Below are 19,048 nucleotides of genomic sequence, written 5' to 3'. Positions count from 1 at the left end.
GATCAGTCATTATTAGTGGAGAGAGAAAAGGAAAAGAGAATTAAGGTTTTGAGTCTTCCTCAGCTCTTTGGCACTTCCCACTGCTCTGGGCACATGGTCTCCCAGGCCATGTCCCAGCTAACGAGGGTGCAGGGGGGTGTAAGATGGTCAGCCTCTCCCTCCCCCACGCAACCGGCTGGCGAGGCACCGCGGTGCATGTCGGGATACTGGAGGACCGGGTCGGGCGGACATGTTGTGTGAAGGGAACCGGAGCGAGTGAGCGATAGTAAATAGCAACGGGCGAGCGGGAGTGAGTGAGGGAGACGGACACACACACACACACAGCCACCTTTCCAAACTACCCCCACCCTCAGCCTTCCCCCCCCCCCAACCCAAACCCCGTTTTAATCTTTTTTTAAAAAAAAGATATTCGCTCTTGGTCTTTCACCATCTCCGACCGACACAGGGGGGAGAGAGAGAGAGAAAAGAAGTTGGTCGCCGAGGCCTAGCGGAAATAGGTCAATCCCCGGGCTTTCCTGGCGAGCGGGGCCGGGCTGCGGGTGAAGGAAGGCGGGCGGGGAAGGGAGGGACGCGCGGGGCGGGTTGGGGGGGGTGGGGGGATAAGCCGGAGGGCGAGTTGCCGTCAGGTTTGGGAAGTGGACCAGACGGGCGCCCAATGCAGCTTCTCGGCGGACGACTGCTTCGCATTTCACCGTCTCCATCCAACCAGCAGCACCTCCATTACCGTCTGGCGGCGGGGACCTACCCGCTCACCCTGATTTAAAAGTAAGTGTCTCCCTCTCACAGCTTGGAGCCTCTTCACTCCTTCTGTTTGTTTGTTTTTTTTGGGGGGGGGGAGGGAGTGGGGGTGATGTGCCTGTTCAACCTGTGGATACTTTTACATTCACTTTCTCCTCCTATGTGTCCTCCCTCCCTCTCCCTCTCTCTCTTCCTGGTACCACTGGGGGAGGGGGCGGCTGGCCAGATTATCTTTCAAACGTGAAAAATCATTGCACGAAGCATTTCAGGACACATCATGTTTTGCTGATTTACTGAGCAGTGCAGATTGCAGGGTTCTGAAAGGAATGCATCATTTGTTGGGAGTGCAGAGGGCACTACTCAGTTGAGGTGCACAGAATTATGAGGGGCCGAAGTGGAGGTGCATTTCCCTCGGCAGCAAACGCATATAAACTGGAGGTGGAAGGTTTCGGTGAAAGTTGGGGTTCTGTTAGCCAGAGTATGGTACAGTCTGGAGCCCGACCTGAAAGTGGCAGAACCCCTGTGCTGGAAATGCTGGAACCAACATGATTATGGACCAAGATCAAACAGTGGGGTAACGTGGATGGTTCTTCCTCGGCTGTCATTGAGGTGATGGGCTGAATAGCCTAATCCACGCTTTAAATTTCTTAATTGTTAGCTCAGTCTGAGTTCTATAAGACAAGTGCAGAATTAGGCCCATATTGGGTCTGCTCCGCCAATGTAGATGCTCTTCAGGAAAATAAATCAACTTGACATCTTTTTCCAGTTCACTATTCAAAGGCCAAAGCAGTTTTATAGAAAAAAATTGATGTTCAGCGTCAGTTGAGAGGGAAATGAGGCTCAACTGTGATGCAGTTCACAGTTAAATAGTTGTCGATAGCTTTTGTTAAAATCTATGCAGAAAGAACAAAATTTGGATGAGGTACTTGAGAAGCTGGTGGCTGTGGATTTCAATGTTAGTGGAAGTTAGTGTGTTCATTGAGTGGCCCTCACTTGACTATATCCTATTTCTGCGAAGGATGTGAAGGCATTAGAGACAGCGTATAGGGCTGCACGGTGGCTTAATGGATAGCACTGCTGCCTCGCAGAACCATGGTCCCAGGTTTGAGATAAAAACAATGACTGCAGATGCTTTTGCCTGAAACGTTGATTTTGCTGCTCCTTGGATGCTGCCTGAACCGCTGTGCTCTCCCCGGTTTGATTCCAGTCTCAGGCAACTGCCTGTGTGGAGTTTACACATTCTCCCCATGTCTGCGTAGGTTTCCTCTGGGTGCTCCAGTTTCCTCCCACAGTCCAAAGATGCGCAGGTCAGGTGGATTGGCCATGCTAAATTGACCATAGTGTTAGGTGCATTAGTCAGAGGGAAATGGGTCTGGGTGGCTTACTCTTTGAAGGGTCAGTGTGGACTGGTTGGGCTGAACAGCCTGTTTCCACACTGTTGGGAATCTAATCTAATTGAATCATAAAATGTTTACAAGAATGATTTCAGGGATGTGGGGTGTGGATTGAGTGCAGATGCTGGGGCAGTTGAGAGTAAACAAAGCACGTGGAATTTTTTTTGTTGAAGGGCCAAAAACCAGAGCAGGCCAATTGAAGGTCAGTGGCAACAATACTGACAGCAACATGAAGGAAATAACTTTGAGAAATAGTTTTTCTTCGTGGTGAGTGGACTAGGATTCTGAATGCTCTACCAGAGTGTGTGGTAAAAATGTGTTCAATCTTTTTTTTAAGGGAGTTAGATAATTGTTTCAAATAATTTGTGGCCTGTGGGTGGGGAGAAAAGAGTTGGACTAGCAGAGTTGTGCTTGCAGTGAGCTGGGCTGGAGATGATGGACCGAGTGGCAGTCATATCCGTTATGATGATAGAGTTGATCTAAACATTGGGTTAGAAAGAATGTTTTTTGAAAAATCAAAATAGTCATTTAATCCATCAGAACCTTATTTTTGGAGATTGGCTCATCCATCCTGAAATCTGGTTGGATTTTAAATAGACTTCGTGCTTTTCTTTTTCTTTTATCCCCCAGCAAATTATTCCAAACAATTGCTGGTGAGGATGAAAGATCTTTCTCATGTAAGCTTTTCTATGATTTGTCAGTCTGCTGTGCTGCTGAGGAGGCAGTTCACAGCCTGTTTCGAGTTCCCATAATTTAAAAGGTGTAGACTTCAATGTGTAATTTCCTTTAGTTGCTGGATCTTGGTTGTTCAGTGGAATGGAATTTGGTTTATTTAAAGTGTTGATAGTGAGGGGGAAAGGAGTATATCATTGCCAATGTGTGTTTTATGTTCATTTTCTTAACCACTATTCAATGATTTCTGCTGGGAAACTGTCTGCCTTGGATTAGAATAGGTTCTACTTAGTCTTGGGCCCCAAAAGGCTCACAAGAACAGAGCAGCATAGGGGTGACAGCTGAATTGATAGGTCATCACCTGCAGGAGATGAGTGTTCCTGAACAACTGAATTTAGAATACCTGCAGTAAGTTCCCTGCCTGCTGAAGCAACTGGTCCCACACAGAGGTTGCAGGATAGGAGGTTGTAATCTATCTTGAATTGATAACTTAGGCACACAACAATTACTGGAGACCACTGAGGTTGATGGGAATAATTCCTTGCAAAGATTTAATATCACAGGAGAAAATCAGAGGACAGAGGGGCAAAAGCAATTGGAGAAATTTAGAATTACATGTGCTGAATAATGTGTTCTACATAGCAATGAAGCTTCACAGTTAGTCAGGTTGTTTGGACTTGAGTGATGTAATGTGACAGATTGTTTCAAGCATTTCAAAATTGTTTTATATCTCTCCATTATCATGTCATAGTATGCACCATGAAGAATGTCAAGATGATTTAATATTGGAAGATACGTGCAACATAATGGGAGGATTTTTTTTGTTTGTGCTCCGAGTGGCTTCCCGGTGTTTACCCAAGTGGATTGTACAAGACTTGTGCATTCCTGATGCAGGCATGTAAAGTGGTACTGAGGGAATGCTGTATAGTCTGAACTACTGTCCTTTGTTTGAAACTTCAAACTATTGTCCTGCCTGTTTAGTCCAGTAGATATTCCATGTCAATGTTTGAGCAAGCATATAAGGGAGTATTCTTATTTAATCAGCACCACAGTAAACAAATGAACTAGTCGTTTATATTATTGCCGATATATCGCCAATGTAGAATGGCTACCAAGTTTGCACTATAAAGAAGATTGTGAATTTTGGAGAGATTTAATCCAAACTGTATAAAGGTTCATTTGTCTTATTTACACTGGTTCAGTTTTGGTTATGGTATGTGATGTGGTGAATTTGCTGATTTGTGATGAGAAAGATAAGGCTCTTATCGCTTAACTGAGTCATCGGGTGTAAAGTATTCCATATTGTTTATTTGACAAGTATAGTTCAACTGAAATGACATTCTCAGTCACAAAGGTCCATGCCTGATGTGATTCTGTGTATATTTAATCTAGAATTATGAACTATTAAAATGCCAGTGACTAAGATGTGTCCTCACCTGTGATACTTTGCTGATATGGGCAGGGAATAAGTGCATTATCTTAAGTGCTCTGATCTGGAAGAGAGGGAGATAGGTTTGTGATGAAGGAAAGGTTTGATTTGGGAACAGTGGTAGTGTAATAGCTGGGCTGATTAATTACATGGTTTGACCAGGGTGTAGTTTCTGCAGGTTAACTTGCAACTCTGAAGAGAGATTTAAGGTTAAAGTTTGCTCCCAATGTTCTAGAATCACTGACCATTATCGACGAGGAAGCTGCTTTAGTTAGGCTGCCTCTTAGTTTTAATTGCCTTAACAATGTCAAACAATAACCCTTACTTTGGCAAATATTATACAACTCATTCAGTGTGTTCTATATCCTAAGTTGGATTGGTTTACAAAGGGACTTCGATTATCTGAAGGACACGGGCGGGGAGTATTTTGTTCAGTTAATCGAATGTCGGATAATCGAATTCTGGATACATGGTTTAGCTGAGCATCGGGACATTGCGATCCTGCCAGATAATCCGATACTCGGATAATCAAATTCCAGATAATCGAGGTTCCTCTGTACTTCACTAAGGAAAGTTTTCTGATGGGGCTAATTTAATTTTGTATGTTGAATTATTTTTAATTGTTAGGCACTTTTCTATCTTTCTCTTACTGTCAGTGTTGGTTGAAAGATTGGAACAACCGAACTGGTCAGCAAAGTAATAGATGCTAGTCTTTTGCTAATGGAGCGTTGTTTGGGGATGTTGCGTTTGAACCCAGAACCTAAAATGAATTCCACTGCTGATCACTTTGGAAAATGTGCACGAGGCTGTTGGAAGGAGATAATTGAGTTTGGCTCTAATGTCATGTAAAGTCGGACTGTGGGCTGATGCTTTCTGCAGGTAAATGCACAAAGGATGAATGATTGCTTGAGGTTGAAGGGGTACTTGTGGCTATGTAACTTTATCCCACTGGAGTGGGAGATGGGAATATCGCATGAGATTTCATGATTCCCTAGCCTACCTCGATCAATGTCTCTTTTTTTTTAATCAAGTGCTTAAAACATGTTGCTGTTTAACTAATTCACAGTGACCTAGTTACACCACCTGCAATAATGGCAGCTGGAAAAGGAATTAATTCGATCTGAAATCTTACTAGAAACGACTAAGAATAGCTTTTAACAGTCATCTGAATGGTAAACCAAGTGCTGCCTAAACTGCTTTCCCTAGTTCAGCCTTCATTGCTGTGCCTTGTTCTGTACCTTAAGAAAGACTGTTTATCATTACTGCTTAACAAACTCACATGAACTTTCAGGAAGAAAAGATTAGCTCTACAAAGCTTATTCCATTTGGGAAACTGTCAACCCTATGTAACCTCCATCTTGTACCACTTAATCCCTGGTCTGAATGTCTCCTGAACCTGTTTATATTGTTTTGGAAGATTTTCTTTGGCAATTCGTTTTGCAACACACACATCCCTTTCTGAGCATCAAAAGAAATTACCCAAACTTCCCTTGGCTGAGTTGTAGCCCTGGTGCTTGGAACTTTTATATATTTTGTTTAAACATTTGCCCAGAATCTTGCTTTCACTGGCAGCTCAACTGAGATTGGAAACTCGCCATGTTTGAGACAGTACATCTCAATGACTCATAACGTCACTGTGAACCTAGGCCCAACCATCCCATAGTGAACTTGTTTGTACTCTGACCTGCCCCATCCTCTTACGAAGCTTTAGCTATATCCCCACCTTCGGTGATGCTGGAGGGAGTAGTTGAAGGGTTGAAGAGATGTGCAGCTTTGCAGGGTGGTGCATGTTCTCCTAAAACTTGGCTCTTTCTGTTGCACATAACAGTACGTTTTAATTTGAACCATGCACATGAGAAAACCACGGGTTTAACATTCTCACCTTACGTTGAGTTATCTGATCTCTGAATGTATGGCTGTAAAAATGGTATATTCAGCGTCTCTGGCAAGTGATCGCACTGGATTCTTGCAGTCTTGTCCACTGATTTTGTAGTGAAATGGTGCGTGTGCAGCATTGGATGAGTTTGTGGTTCAAAGTGGTATAATTAACCTGTGCGTAAACACTTGGACAATATGACTACACTCTGGCCAGTGTCAGCACACAACAGGAGAGCAAGGAAGAAAACAGCTGAAAGAAATCTTTCCTTACCTGCTTCACAGGCTATCCACTGGTTTGGTTCCAGAAACTCTGAATAATTCTCTCCCCTCCCCCCTCTTGCTGGTTTTGTTTATGAAATGTTACAATAAAATCACCTTGGTAACAATACATAACCATGTAGTTCTTGCAACATCCACTATATCTAAAGTAGAGCATTCTTGGCACGCTGCACTGCTGTTGTAAGGCCCACTGCCAGACTTGGTAACAATATTAAAGTACATGTGTTTCCTGAGCTGCTGAACTATTTGGGCCAGCAACATACCCCCGTATTGTGTGTTGTCTGAGCAGACCTGTTGGGGGAGGTGTTGATCTGAGGTTAGGCACTGTTCTTCCAGATAGGGCCGAATGGGAGGGGCTGCTGCTTCTGCTGCTAACGTGCTGAGCTGGTTACATTTGTCAATGACGCAATGTTAGAGGAGTGACTTTTCCAGGAAGAAGGATGCAGCATAAAATTTGCAAAGAAACTCCAATTACATATTCAACTGGGCAAACATTAAACAATCGTGACTTCTTCCGTGTAAGTTAAAAAGAGCAACCACTGCATGAAATGAGATTGGCACATGGAGAAAGAAATTGAGAGTAACTACCTGTATAAAGCTGACATCTTCAGGATAAAAGACAAATACAATGAACTAGTTTAAGAAGCTTTAAATAAAAATTGTTATATAGTCAGGAAAGAGAAGGGGCTCTTGTGGCTCTTATGTCCAGTCATAGTGTCTGGGCCAGAAAGGTTGGGTACAGGTCTCACCTGCCCTGGAGGTGTATAGTCAGGAGAGCTAGCAGTTATAGAATGCACTGGTTAGCTATGCTTAGAGTGCAGTTCAGTGGTAATACCCCACACAAGCTAAATTTACACCAGAGAAAAGAAACGGTACAGGCCCCAGGTGAAAATGCAGTGAGCTACAAGTTAAGGTTAATGAAGCTTAACCTTTGCAGTTAATAACAAAATCAGCTAAGTAGATCCATCAATGTATCTAAATATTAAAATATCTAAAGTTCGACAATACTTCAGGCCACTGGAAAGGTATAAATTGAAATTGGTGAATTGAATTTTCAAGGAGTTAACAGAAATATTGCCTACACAGATTGTATATTTGGAATAATTTAACTCCTACGTAATATGGTGATTGTTCACAGCCAAAATGTATGAATGAATGTGTTAAGAATATGTGGCATCAGATGTTTGATTGCACCCTGACATTTCTTTTTTTCGTTAGCTACAAGAAATTGTCCTGAGCAGATGTCTTGGAGCATAATGCATGGCTGCTTTCTTGTCTGTGCTTGCACTCAACACAGAAATCTAAGATAGCTCAGGAAAAAAAATGCGTGAGTGGCTGAAAATTTTGGTTACTCATATAGTTGACATTTGCAAGGCACTTGTGAGCAAGTTATCCTTGTTATAGATTGCTCTGGTCATATTTCTTGAAAGGAACATTGCCAACTACCTATAAATAGGACTTGGATAAATAGTGACTTTTAACTGTGGAGGAATCCGTCACAAACTCTTGTGGTTGAGTTGACACATTCAAACTTCTTCCTCTCAGCTTTTGCCAATGGTGAGCAGTTTGATGAGGAAACAGTGTTGGTTTTACTTATTTCTCGTATCCGGTGTCCCTTACGTATACCTCCAAAATGTCTGTCCTCTCAGACAAATCAAAATCGGCATCTTTTCCTTTGCATTTTCCTGATAATCAGTGCTCCCTTGGCTAGTTATGCTTTCTGTAATTGCAGCATTATTGGAGAGGCATTGATGTTATCAATGTTGCAGAGACTTAAACATTGCTAAAAGGAGGCGGGAGGTCAAAGCTATTTGTCTTGCAGTGATCAGGACTAAGATGCAAAATGATAAGCATCAACTTCTTGTCTCCTTTTTGTAATGCAGAGACCTCAACTCTTTCAGTTATGCTTATGTAACTTTAGCTTCTGTGCTACTTATCTCCATGGTTGCGCTCTCTTCTTGGTACCCCTTCTTAGTATTCGAAGTGAGAGTCTTTGTTTAAAATCAAGGCCACTCATAGTTTTATATATAGAACATAGAACAATACAGCACAGAACAGGCCCTTCGGCCCACGATGTTGTGCCGAACATCTATCCTAGATTAAGCACCCATCCATGTACCTATCCAATTGCCGCTTCAAGGTCGCCAATGATTCTGACTCTACCACTCCCACGGGCAGCGCATTCCATGCCCCCACCACTGTCTGGGTAAAGAACCCACCCCTGACATCTCCCCTATACCTTCCACCCTTCACCTTAAATTTATGTCCCCTTGTAACACTCTGTTGTACCCGGGGAAAAAGTTTCTGACTGTCTACTCTATCTATTCCTCTGATCATCTTATAAACCTCTATCAAGTCACCCCTCATCCTTCGCCGTTCCAACGAGAAAAGGCCGAGAACACTCAACCTATCCTCGTACGACCTATTCTTCATTCCAGGCAACATCCTGGTAAATCTTCTCTGCACCCTCTCCAAAGCTTCCACGTCTTTCCTAAAGTGAGGCGACCAGAACTGCACACAGTACTCCAAATGTGGCCTAACCAAAGTCCTGTACAGCTGCAACATCACTTCACGACTCTTGAATTCAATCCCTCTGCTAATGAACGCTAATACACATAGGCCTTCTTACAAGCTCTATCCACCTGAGTGGCAACTTTCAAAGATCTATGTACATAGACCCCAAGATCCCTCTGTTCCTCCACCTGACTAAGAACCCTACCGTTAACCCTGTATTCCGCATTCTTATTTGTTCTTCCAAAATGGACAACCTCACACTTGGCAGGGTTGAACTCCATCTGCCACTCCTCAGCCCAGCTCTGCATCATATCTAAATCCCTTTGCAGCCGACAACAGCCCTCCTCACTGTCCACAACTCCACCAATCTTCATATCATCTGCAAATTTACTGACCCACCCTTCGACTCCCTCATCCAAGTCATTAATAAAAATTACAAACAGCAGAGGACCCAGAACTGATTCCCGCGGAACTCCACTTGTAACTGGGCTCCAGGCTGAATATTTACCATTTACCACCACTCTCTGACTTCGACGGTTAGCCAGTTTTCTATCCAATTGGCCAAATTTCCCTCTATCCCATGCCTCCTGACTTTCCACATAAGCCTACCATGGGGAACCTTATCAAATGCCTGACTAAAATCCATGTACACTACATCCACTGCTCTACCCTCATCCACATGCTTGGTCACCTCCTCAAAGAACTCAATAAGACTGGTAAGGCAAGACCTACCCTTCACAAATCCGTGCTGGCTGTCCCTAATCAATCAATATATGTTACTACTCCCTGAATCTAACTCCTCCCTTCTCCTGTTTCTTCCTCTCCTGTTGTATTTTGTCAATTAAACTCCTACTCCCCCTGATCTGGAGGTGAGGTTATAAAACTATCTTTCTTAAAATCCTTACTTCTGTCAAACCAAATAACTTAAAATCATGCTTAAACCATCTTTTTCAGTTATTGCTCTATCTCTCCTGCATTTCTCATGTTTCAGATCTATTTTTGCCTTGCATCTAGGTACCCAGCCCTCTCATTGTCTATTTGGGATTCTGCAGCATTGTCTCTTTCCCCATAAGACACAGATGTGATGATTAGAGTCACACGTGACCTTGTGTTTGGTCACCTTGGCTATTTTTATAATCCCTTTATCATCCACAATCTCTTGCTTTGATCTTTCTAGCCCTATTCAATGTCTTGACAGCATGTCTCTACGAGTCTGTTCACCATTTGGTCCAGTCGATACTCAAGGCTGCCTTAAATAACTTCCAGTGAATTCCCTCAATAAGTGTACCAGGGATAAATCCTAGTTTCTTTCCTTTTTCAGCATTTGTATGTTACCATTATATCAATTAAATACACCATTCTGCTACCTCTTGACTCCAAGACTTACTTCACTTTAACTATCTGTTCCAATTTTTAAATTCATCATAATTTCTGGCAGCATTAAAGATGTAATTTTGAAATCTCATCAGCTCCTGCCTTCCACTTCGTCTTGGGTTAAATCCAGTGGTATCAAAATCTTGATGTCTTCCTTTCTGACAGTCAGGTTTCTATCCTATGTCATTTGTAATAATACTGTCTTTCATGATTAGACCAACTTCTACATCTTCCCTTTCTCCTATAGTGTTGATGAGATTCTTAACTTGAAGTGACAAAGATGGGTCTTAAAGTATCTGCAAAAATGTTTGTGTGTCACTTCCCTAATGGTGATTCAGAGCAAGTTCTCTAGCCTCAACCCAACATACTTCCATCATCCTGATCTCTGCTTGAGTTCCTATCTCATTGTTAGTTTCAACATCCTTGTCCCTTTATTTCTGAGTACCTGCACAGGCTTAGCACATGTCCTGAAGAAGGGCTTATGCCTGAAACATCGATTCTCTTGCTCCTCGGATGCTGCCTGGCCTGCTGTGTTTTTCCAACACCACATTTTTCAAAATTAAATAAGTGTATACATCTATGCCTCCAGGACCACTAGCCCATGTTCTACTGGGTGCCTCCTGGCAATTTGTGGTTCTGTCTTAAAAGCTTGCCTAATACTGTTTTGTGAGATTGTAATGGTGTCAACAGTCTCCTGCTCAGTGAAATATTCACGTATTCCTGTAGTCGTCCAAGGCATTCCTTAGGCAAACATATTTGGGGAGGGGTGATTGTGTGAATCACTTAAACTTCTGCTTGGTGGTTAATGACTGTGATGGGAGTGTGTCTGTTTGGATATGAATTGAAAGCAGGATTTTAACACTTAAAATACTGTTTTCCTCTCCCTCTGTCTGCCCCTTTCTGTCTCCTCCTATTTGAAATTCATTATGTCAGTTCACTAATGATGAATGGACATTAAATTGATACACCAGAAGACTGGCTCTTTCTTACTTGATTCACCACTTTCAGCAGAGATGTGGCTGAGAGAGAAATGTTGGTGGAGACCAGGATCAGAAGTAAACTTGAAAGTAATGCATGTGTCTTTCAGTCTTACTTCTATATGTTTCAGAGAATATAGAACATGTCTACAGTTGGCCTATTGGGCCAGGGTAGATCGGAACATCATCATAGTTGCTGCTTGCAGTGGAAATGCGAGAATGTGCTTTGATTTTTTTTGTTGAAATGTTTGTACTGTGCCCGAAGATCAGTGCATAAGTTGGACTGGACATTTATTTCTCTCCTCATTGTTCCACACTCGAGCAAATGCTTTAATGGTTTGCAATTCTATGGGAAAGCTGTTAGTCTAATACTATTGAGAGCCTAGTGATGGGTCTTTTCAAATCACTTAACACTGCACCAATCAATACCTACAAATCCCTGTCTAGTCAGCTATTATGGAGGAAGAAACTTTAAATTTAAAGTTTGTCAAAAACAAATAATTATTAGGAACAGGTTACAGTTGAATTTGGGCCCTTAATAACTTTCTTTCAGCACCTGGTTGAGGAAAAGAAACCGAAGCAGAGCTAAATAGCAGCCAGTAAAATTCACTTTTTTTTCTTTATTTATTTATTCATGATATGTAGGTAGTGTTAACAAGTTCAGCATTTGCCCATCTCTAAATGCCCTTACATTAAGTAAATTGCAAGATCCATTTCAGATGGCTGTTAGGAGTCAACCACATTGCTATGGGTCTAGATTCACATGTAGGTCAGATCTTGCAAGGGTGAACCAGATGGGTTATTACAGCAATCCATGATAGTTTTCTGGTCACCATCACTGAGTCTAGCTTGAAAGGTATTTCCTAAACCACTTACTTGGAGGTGTTATTGTTCACTTCTGGAAGAGCTGGGACTTGAACCTGGCCTCCTGGTTCAGAGATGGGGATAAAACACACCACCACAAGACCACTGAGATTATCCTTAAATTCCAGATTTGTTAATTGAATTCCTATTCCACCAGTTCCTGTGGTGTTTTTGAACTCATGTCCCAGAAGCATCAGCTAACTTTAGTTCAAGCCAGTAGTAAAGTGCAGGCAAGGAGTTTATAGGTATTTCAGTCAGCCTTTTCAGACATGTTATGACACACCTCTGGAGCAGGTGGGACTTGAACCCAGATCTTCTGGCTCAGATGTAGTGACAATATCACTCTGCCACATGAGCCCAAAGTATCTGCGACTTGGTCAGGAAGTGACAATTCAGCAAGGCTCACTTGGAATTTGAACCCAAGTACTTTCATGTACTCAGTCACTGATCATTACAAAGTGAGAATTAAACTCCTAGATCAACAGGTCAGCTATACAAGGAATTATAAAACTCCTGACCAGAAATTGTGGCATGTCATTTGGCTGGGGTGAAGGTGAATTGTTGCACCAGCACCGGCAGGGACAGGCAAGTATCAAAGCCATGACAGTCTGGGAGCATGGATGTCACTGATATCTAAATAACAATTTTAAGAGGAAAGTGCGTCCATAAGAGAGAATTGTCATTTCATCTGGATGCCAGTGATTGTCGTTTAGATTAAAGCTTGCCATGCTGTCTTTATTTTGCAGCCTTCCAATGTAAGAAATAAATGGCAAATGATGGTGGGCTCTTCATCTGCGATGGGCATCACGCCAGCATGTGCATTTTCATTTGGTCATGGGAATGTGATCTAAAAGATAGAAAGCTTGAGATTTTATTTCCTTCTTGCCTAGCATCTGTGTTCTTAACTGCTAACCAAATTGAATTAGCTAAACCAATATATCATAAACTGAGCTTGGGACCTAGTGATCTATGTACCTCAGCACTGCAACTTCAGTGTAACTGTTTCCCTTTGCTTTAAAATTAAGTGCAACTTCAATTAATCTGATGCAGCACGTAAACCAGTCCCACATCAGAATGCCTGATCTCACACCAAGCTTTCAGTTAACTGAGATTTCTAAACCTTTGTGGCGGCAAATGAACATACAAATGCTTGATTGGAGAAAGATAGGAGCTTGGAGTTGAAGTCCTCTGTCGTATCTGACCTGCCTGTAGTCGACATTTCGATTATACTGAGTTGCACCACTTGCAAGCGATGGCCCGTCAAATAGTCAGCTTTTTCAGGATAGGATGTACAATGGCAAAAATAGGAAGGAGCATCAGAAGCTTGTTTTAACATGCCCATCAATAAATGGGCCTTCAGGGATTGCATTCATTTTCTCATTTAATAAGGCAAACTAAATTCCATCTTTAAAAGAACTCCAGGGAATGCTCCCAAATACTGTAGCTGTGACCTCACCCTCCCTCTCGTCACCTTGCCTCTTAAAATAAAGCACAGCAGGTCAGGCAGCATCCAAGGAATAGGAAATTCGACGTTTCGGGCATAAGCCCTTCATCAGGAATGAGGAGAGTGTGCCAGGCAGGTTAAGATAAAAGGTAGGGAGGAGGGACTTGGGGGAGGGGCGATGGAGATGTGATAGGTGGAAGGAGGTCAAGGTGAGGGTGATAGGCCGGAGTGGGGTGGGGGCGGAGAGGTTAGGTTTCTTCCTAACCTCTCCGCCCCCACCCCACTCCGGCCTATCACCCTCACCTTGACCTCCTTCCACCTATCACATCTCCATCGCCCCTCCTCCCTACCTTTTATCTTAACCTGCCTGGCACCCTCTCCTCATTCCTGATGAAGGGCTTATGCCCGAAACGTCGAATTTCCTATTCCTTGGATGCTGCCTGACCTGCTGTGCTTTAACCAGCAACACATTTTCAACTGTGATCTCCAGCATCTGCAGACCTCATTTTTCACTCTTAAAATAAAGGCCTTTTTATATATTGTTTGGAAAAGCTCCTCCAACAGAGACCTGTACACCTATATAGAATGATGAAGAGTATCCACTTTGCGCACAATGTCTGGAGACTTCTAAAGGGTAAGTATCTGTTTTTCTCTCCATTTTACCAGTTTAATGATGTGAGGGAATTATTGGGAGTGCAGAGGTTTTTAATGACATGTCTGCCAGAAAAGGAAATCTTCATTCAACCTTGATTCTGCTTGTTGGCTTTAGATGTGGCAGATGGTGGTGAGTGCAATGTGTAAATCATGGCATGCCGGAAGAGCAGGATACTGCTTTATCACAAAATCATCAAAGGATTGCTGGCTTCGAGATGTTTTCCTGGCCCGTTCACATATAAAGTATAACAGCACCAAGCAGTATGATTTGTTTATAGATTTGTCTGCTTCCAAACTTGGATTGGATCTTGAGTGTATTTTTAGCTCCAATAAAGTCCTGCTGATGCTAATAGGGAGCTGATTTAGCAAAGAAACCTCAATAAAAATGGCAATCTCTGCTAGGATTAATGTTAAAATACGTCAACTCGAGCACTGTTTCTTCCTCCTGCGCTGACTTTGATTTCCTGTGCAACAATTTGGTATAAAACTGCTGAATGGGTTTGCAGTGCAAACGTGTTTTCCATCAGGGCTGCTTAATGAATTGGGTGCCATTTCTGAATTGAAATATGTGGGTGGCCCAAGTGTGAGTGGATGTAGATGGTTGAGGTCATTAAAGTGCTGCAGCAGTTTGATTGCAGGAAATGTCTGAATGAATTTACTCCCCCAATAAGCAGAATGGTGTTTACTGAACAAAATGAAAATAGTTAATATTTGGGCACGTTGGCCGCCAATAAGAGGAAGCCTGGGCTGTAACTTGTGTGGGCTTTCCCTGGGTACTTTTATTTGAAGCTATGAAAAAGATAGTGCAGGTGTGACGCTTTGTAAGTTGCTGAAGGAAATGACTTGAGTTCCATGCCTACTAATCATTCATAGGCCTCAAAGGAAGGTTCTTGCTGTCTTGTTCAATGAGATGCAGAAAACAGAAAGGATGTGCAATTTAATATCACTGGAATAAAGCTGAGGTTAAGGGTGAAAGCCCCAAACACATGCCAGAACATGAGAGAAGCCCCTTCAGTAACTGTGACCTTAGAGCCTTGCTAGGTGACAGACCAGTTGCCATTCTCATCTGAGTTAGCTGGGATAGGTAACATTGAGAGTTTAGGAGATCGTTGAAGCCTGCTGATTCACTGCACAGCAGACAACAGGTAAGAGGATAAAGTTTGAACTCAGTTATGCTCCGAGACCAACAGTCAATGTAACTAGTCACCTTCAGAAGACTGACAATTAAAATGTACTGACGTAGAGAAGGGGAAGGGAAGAGATGTTAGGTAAATTAGCACTTGAATTAAAATCCTGTCTATTTTGGTTCAAGGAGTTGCAGCAAGTGAGATGGAACTTGGAGGTGATATGGCTGAAAATGGATGCACTGTGGTGCAATTTTCAGTTTTGAATGGCTGACCTATTCCAGTGGGCTATACGATCTATCACATCTGCCATGAAACTGGAGAACGCAATCTTTTTAGACTTGTTCATATCCACCTCTAACTTGAATCCATCTTCATATGTTCTGCAGCACAGCTAACATGTTTCAGAACGGACATTACTTTCAGATGTCTTGCACAGTTGTTAATCATGGAATCTGGCTTATAGAATACTAGCTGCAAATGGTAGAATTTCATCTTGAGTCTCCTGCCCAGTGTGGTCACCTGTTGAGCTTGATGCTTCAATTTGTCCATTTACCTTTGGCTCATACTGTAATCGATATGTTGCCAACTACTGGTAGCTCTTGCCAGTTAACTTTTTTTAAAGCAGCTTAGGTATTGAGGATTAAGTTTCAGCAAACCTAAACTCGGTATTTATTTCATTTTGTGTGCGTGTGTGTGTCACTCGCATGGTTTTAATCTCCTCTTTTCCTTTCTTTGACCCAACATTTGTGGTTTCCCTAATTATATTTTTATATGTCTCTTCTGTCAATCTATGATGTAGTTTTTTTTTTCTTGTGCTATATCTTTGAAGGCAGTGACTCATCCTGACATGCATTTCCGCCACTCCCTGGAGCACTTAACTACCTAGCTTGATTGTCTATTCTTATTACGTTAATTCGGCAGAGAATACGGAAGTTTATTGATTATTGGATGGGAGGAAGTTACAGCTGAACTTCATTTAGGTCTTACCCAGTAGCCAGATGTGTACTTTGCAGCAGGAAGAAAGGATTTGTGTTTAAATAAAGTACAACTTTTTGGGTGCTTCCAGTCTTTTTCCAATAGTGTGTTTTGTACTGTAGTCACTGTTGGGTACATGGCAGCCAGTTTATACACAGCAAGATCCCACGAACAACGGTATGGTTGTGAGCAGGCAAATAATTTGTCCTGTTGTTAGTGAAAGAATAAATATTGGCTCAGAACACCAGGGAAAACCCCCCTACATTTCTCTGAAACAGCACATCAGATTTCTTCACATCCAACAGAGAGCAGAATTGGCCTCAGTTTAACATCAAGATTATATTTTTGTGTTGAACTTTCTTGATACAAGACCTAAACCCATCACTGCCTTCTGATTTGGGAAAGATCAGGTGCAGGAGCTTTATCTGACTCTCTTCTATACTTTCCTCAAACCCACTGGTTCTAAGACCTATTTTAGCACCACTCTGCTCCCTGAAATGATGCCAGCCAATGCAGGTTTATGATCAGCACTTCCTGGTTGTGCGATATGTTTTCAAATTGAGAGGTTGGCTAACTGAGATGGTAGAAGTAGAAGTGAGGATTCAGTTGCAATGTAGTTTGTAACCAGGTCTGGACTGAAACTCTTAGTTCACTGAAAATGGAGTTCCACTGTAGCTGGGTGTTTCAAGTTTGAACTTGGTCCTCCCAATGTGTGGTGAGATAAAAATAGGAATGATATGTTTATTAAAACCACGACTTATCAAGAAGATGAAAATATTTGTTGTGTTTTGATAATTTGTTGAGAAGGTTTTCTGCAAAGGATTCTGAACTGATTAGATGTGTTTCTTTGACATTGCTCCTGATCAGTGTAACAGTGGTGAAATAATTGCATTGATTTAATAACATTTGAGAGCAAATTGAGTGTAGGGAAATGGGACAGAGAGAAATATCCACAAGAATTGCTAACTTAATTTTCTTGCTTTAAGTTAATAGAACATTGGGTGAGTGTGTAAGGGCCTGTGTTCCTTCTAGCCTGGCACTCAAATTTTTATACATGTGCAAACCAATGCCTCAGATGTACAGACAGGAAAAAAAATTACTGCACAATATGTAATGTATGTAAACTGGTGTTTTGCTGAATAAACAACTATAATTAAAGTAGTACATATATGCATGCATACATTCTGCTCTGTTTGCTGATGAATGGGTTGTCTAACTAGACCAATAGAAAGCATTCAGGCTCCCCCATTTTCCCCCCATGTATTGTTGGATGTTCATTTATTTTTCAGATAAGCTATTTTCAGGCAAAGAAATTTAACTCTGTCTCTATATTGTTTGGGTTTTCTTCCCCCTTTAATTTTGTTCATCTGATGTACGTATTTTAAAATCTGGTCTAGCTTTTAGTTAGAAATTAACAAAGGGACCACCATTAAACAGGACATTGTTAGTGAGGTCCTTATGTGTGCTACTTAAAATGATACTTCAATATGACATTCTAAAACATCTCGTGAGTCCTTCCGGACAGTGATTGCTGTTTGGGTGGGAGGTCAAATGGGGCAGCAGCATCACATCTGGCCATGGATTGAGTGACCATGATTGAGTATATCCCTTGCAGCAGATTCCTTCCACCTGCAAGCAAGGACGTCCTCTTTTTTCAGTTCTCTTTCTCAAATGCTTTTCCTTTTGCTTATAAGGATGCAATGTATTTTCTTTGTTTCAGGTGAAGGAAAGGCACTGGAGTCTGTGCCTTACCCAGGTTAGCGATTTCACTTAATGTGGACTTGGTGTGCTTAACCAAGGATTTCTTTGAAAAACTAATACCATCTTTGCCTTGCTCGCTAGATATATCCATCCAAAACATTGGGAATTCTAGCCCAAGGGTGGATGTGTGGGGCTTAGTTAATGACTTTAATTTACCAAGTGAGTTATTACGAGAGCGCCACTAGTTTCCAAATTGCCTTCTCCAAAAAGGATATCTTCCTGATGCTGATGCTCTGTCCCTAACTCTCTCATATCCTCTTTCTGCTCTATACAGCTGATACAGTTTGATTCCTCCCTGCTTGTGTTTTGCTCATTCTTAAGGTAAGGCTGTGTTGGCAAAGTTAGGCTTACCTGTCTCTGGTTGCCATGCGTAAAGATGGTAGTGAGCTATCTTCAGCCATTGCAGTCTGTGTGGCAAAAATAATTTGGATTGCTGTTAAATAGGAAATTCTAGACATTGACTTAGAGGTCAGCAGTTTACAGCCCTGATCACCAAGTTTGTGGGTTTGGGAGCTGCCTGTCAAACAAACCTGAGATACAGTATTGTGGGTAAAGCCCAATCACAATACTCATGGTCTGTTATATTTCATATCTGATTGCTTATGCACTGCAACCTCACGTTCAGAAATCTACTGTTTGGAAGTTAAGCAGACTTGGCGTTTTTTGAGTACAGTACTTCGTATGGTAACTGTCACTTATTTTGTTGAGTTAAAATAGATGCAGTGCTTGTATATATTCTTTCTGTCTGCAGCAGTCAGATTCCTGAGTATTAACATATGTAACTGCCAGGGTATGCAAGTGCATCACACTGCAAATCCTGAATTGATTGTCGGTGTAATTCTTTGTACACACAGGATTATCCAGCAAATGCTGTCCAATTATGAAACATGACACTGGACATTGAATTGAGAGATTTGTAAGCAGAATCTGCTAGGAACCTTGCCTTCTGCAAACAGCCAAAGGATTGT

The 19,048-nt window shown here is 42.0% G+C and overlaps 1 protein-coding gene across 1 annotated transcript in view; it reads left to right on the top strand.

Annotated features, from left to right (window-relative positions):
- The first annotated feature begins 601 nt into the window (after nt 1–601).
- The window catches only part of LOC132831473 (serine/threonine-protein phosphatase 6 regulatory subunit 3-like), a 92,971-nt gene continuing 74,524 nt past the window's right edge, over nt 602–19,048 (top strand). The window contains exon 1 of the mRNA XM_060849636.1: nt 602–765. The gene's annotated coding sequence lies outside the window, so the exon portion shown is untranslated. The remainder of the gene's footprint in view (nt 766–19,048) is intronic.

Source organism: Hemiscyllium ocellatum, chromosome 33 (genome assembly GCF_020745735.1).
Source record: "Hemiscyllium ocellatum isolate sHemOce1 chromosome 33, sHemOce1.pat.X.cur, whole genome shotgun sequence".
NCBI lineage: Eukaryota > Metazoa > Chordata > Chondrichthyes > Orectolobiformes > Hemiscylliidae > Hemiscyllium > Hemiscyllium ocellatum.
Note: the sequence above shows the minus strand (reverse complement) of the source record. Positions and strands in the feature narration are given on the sequence as shown.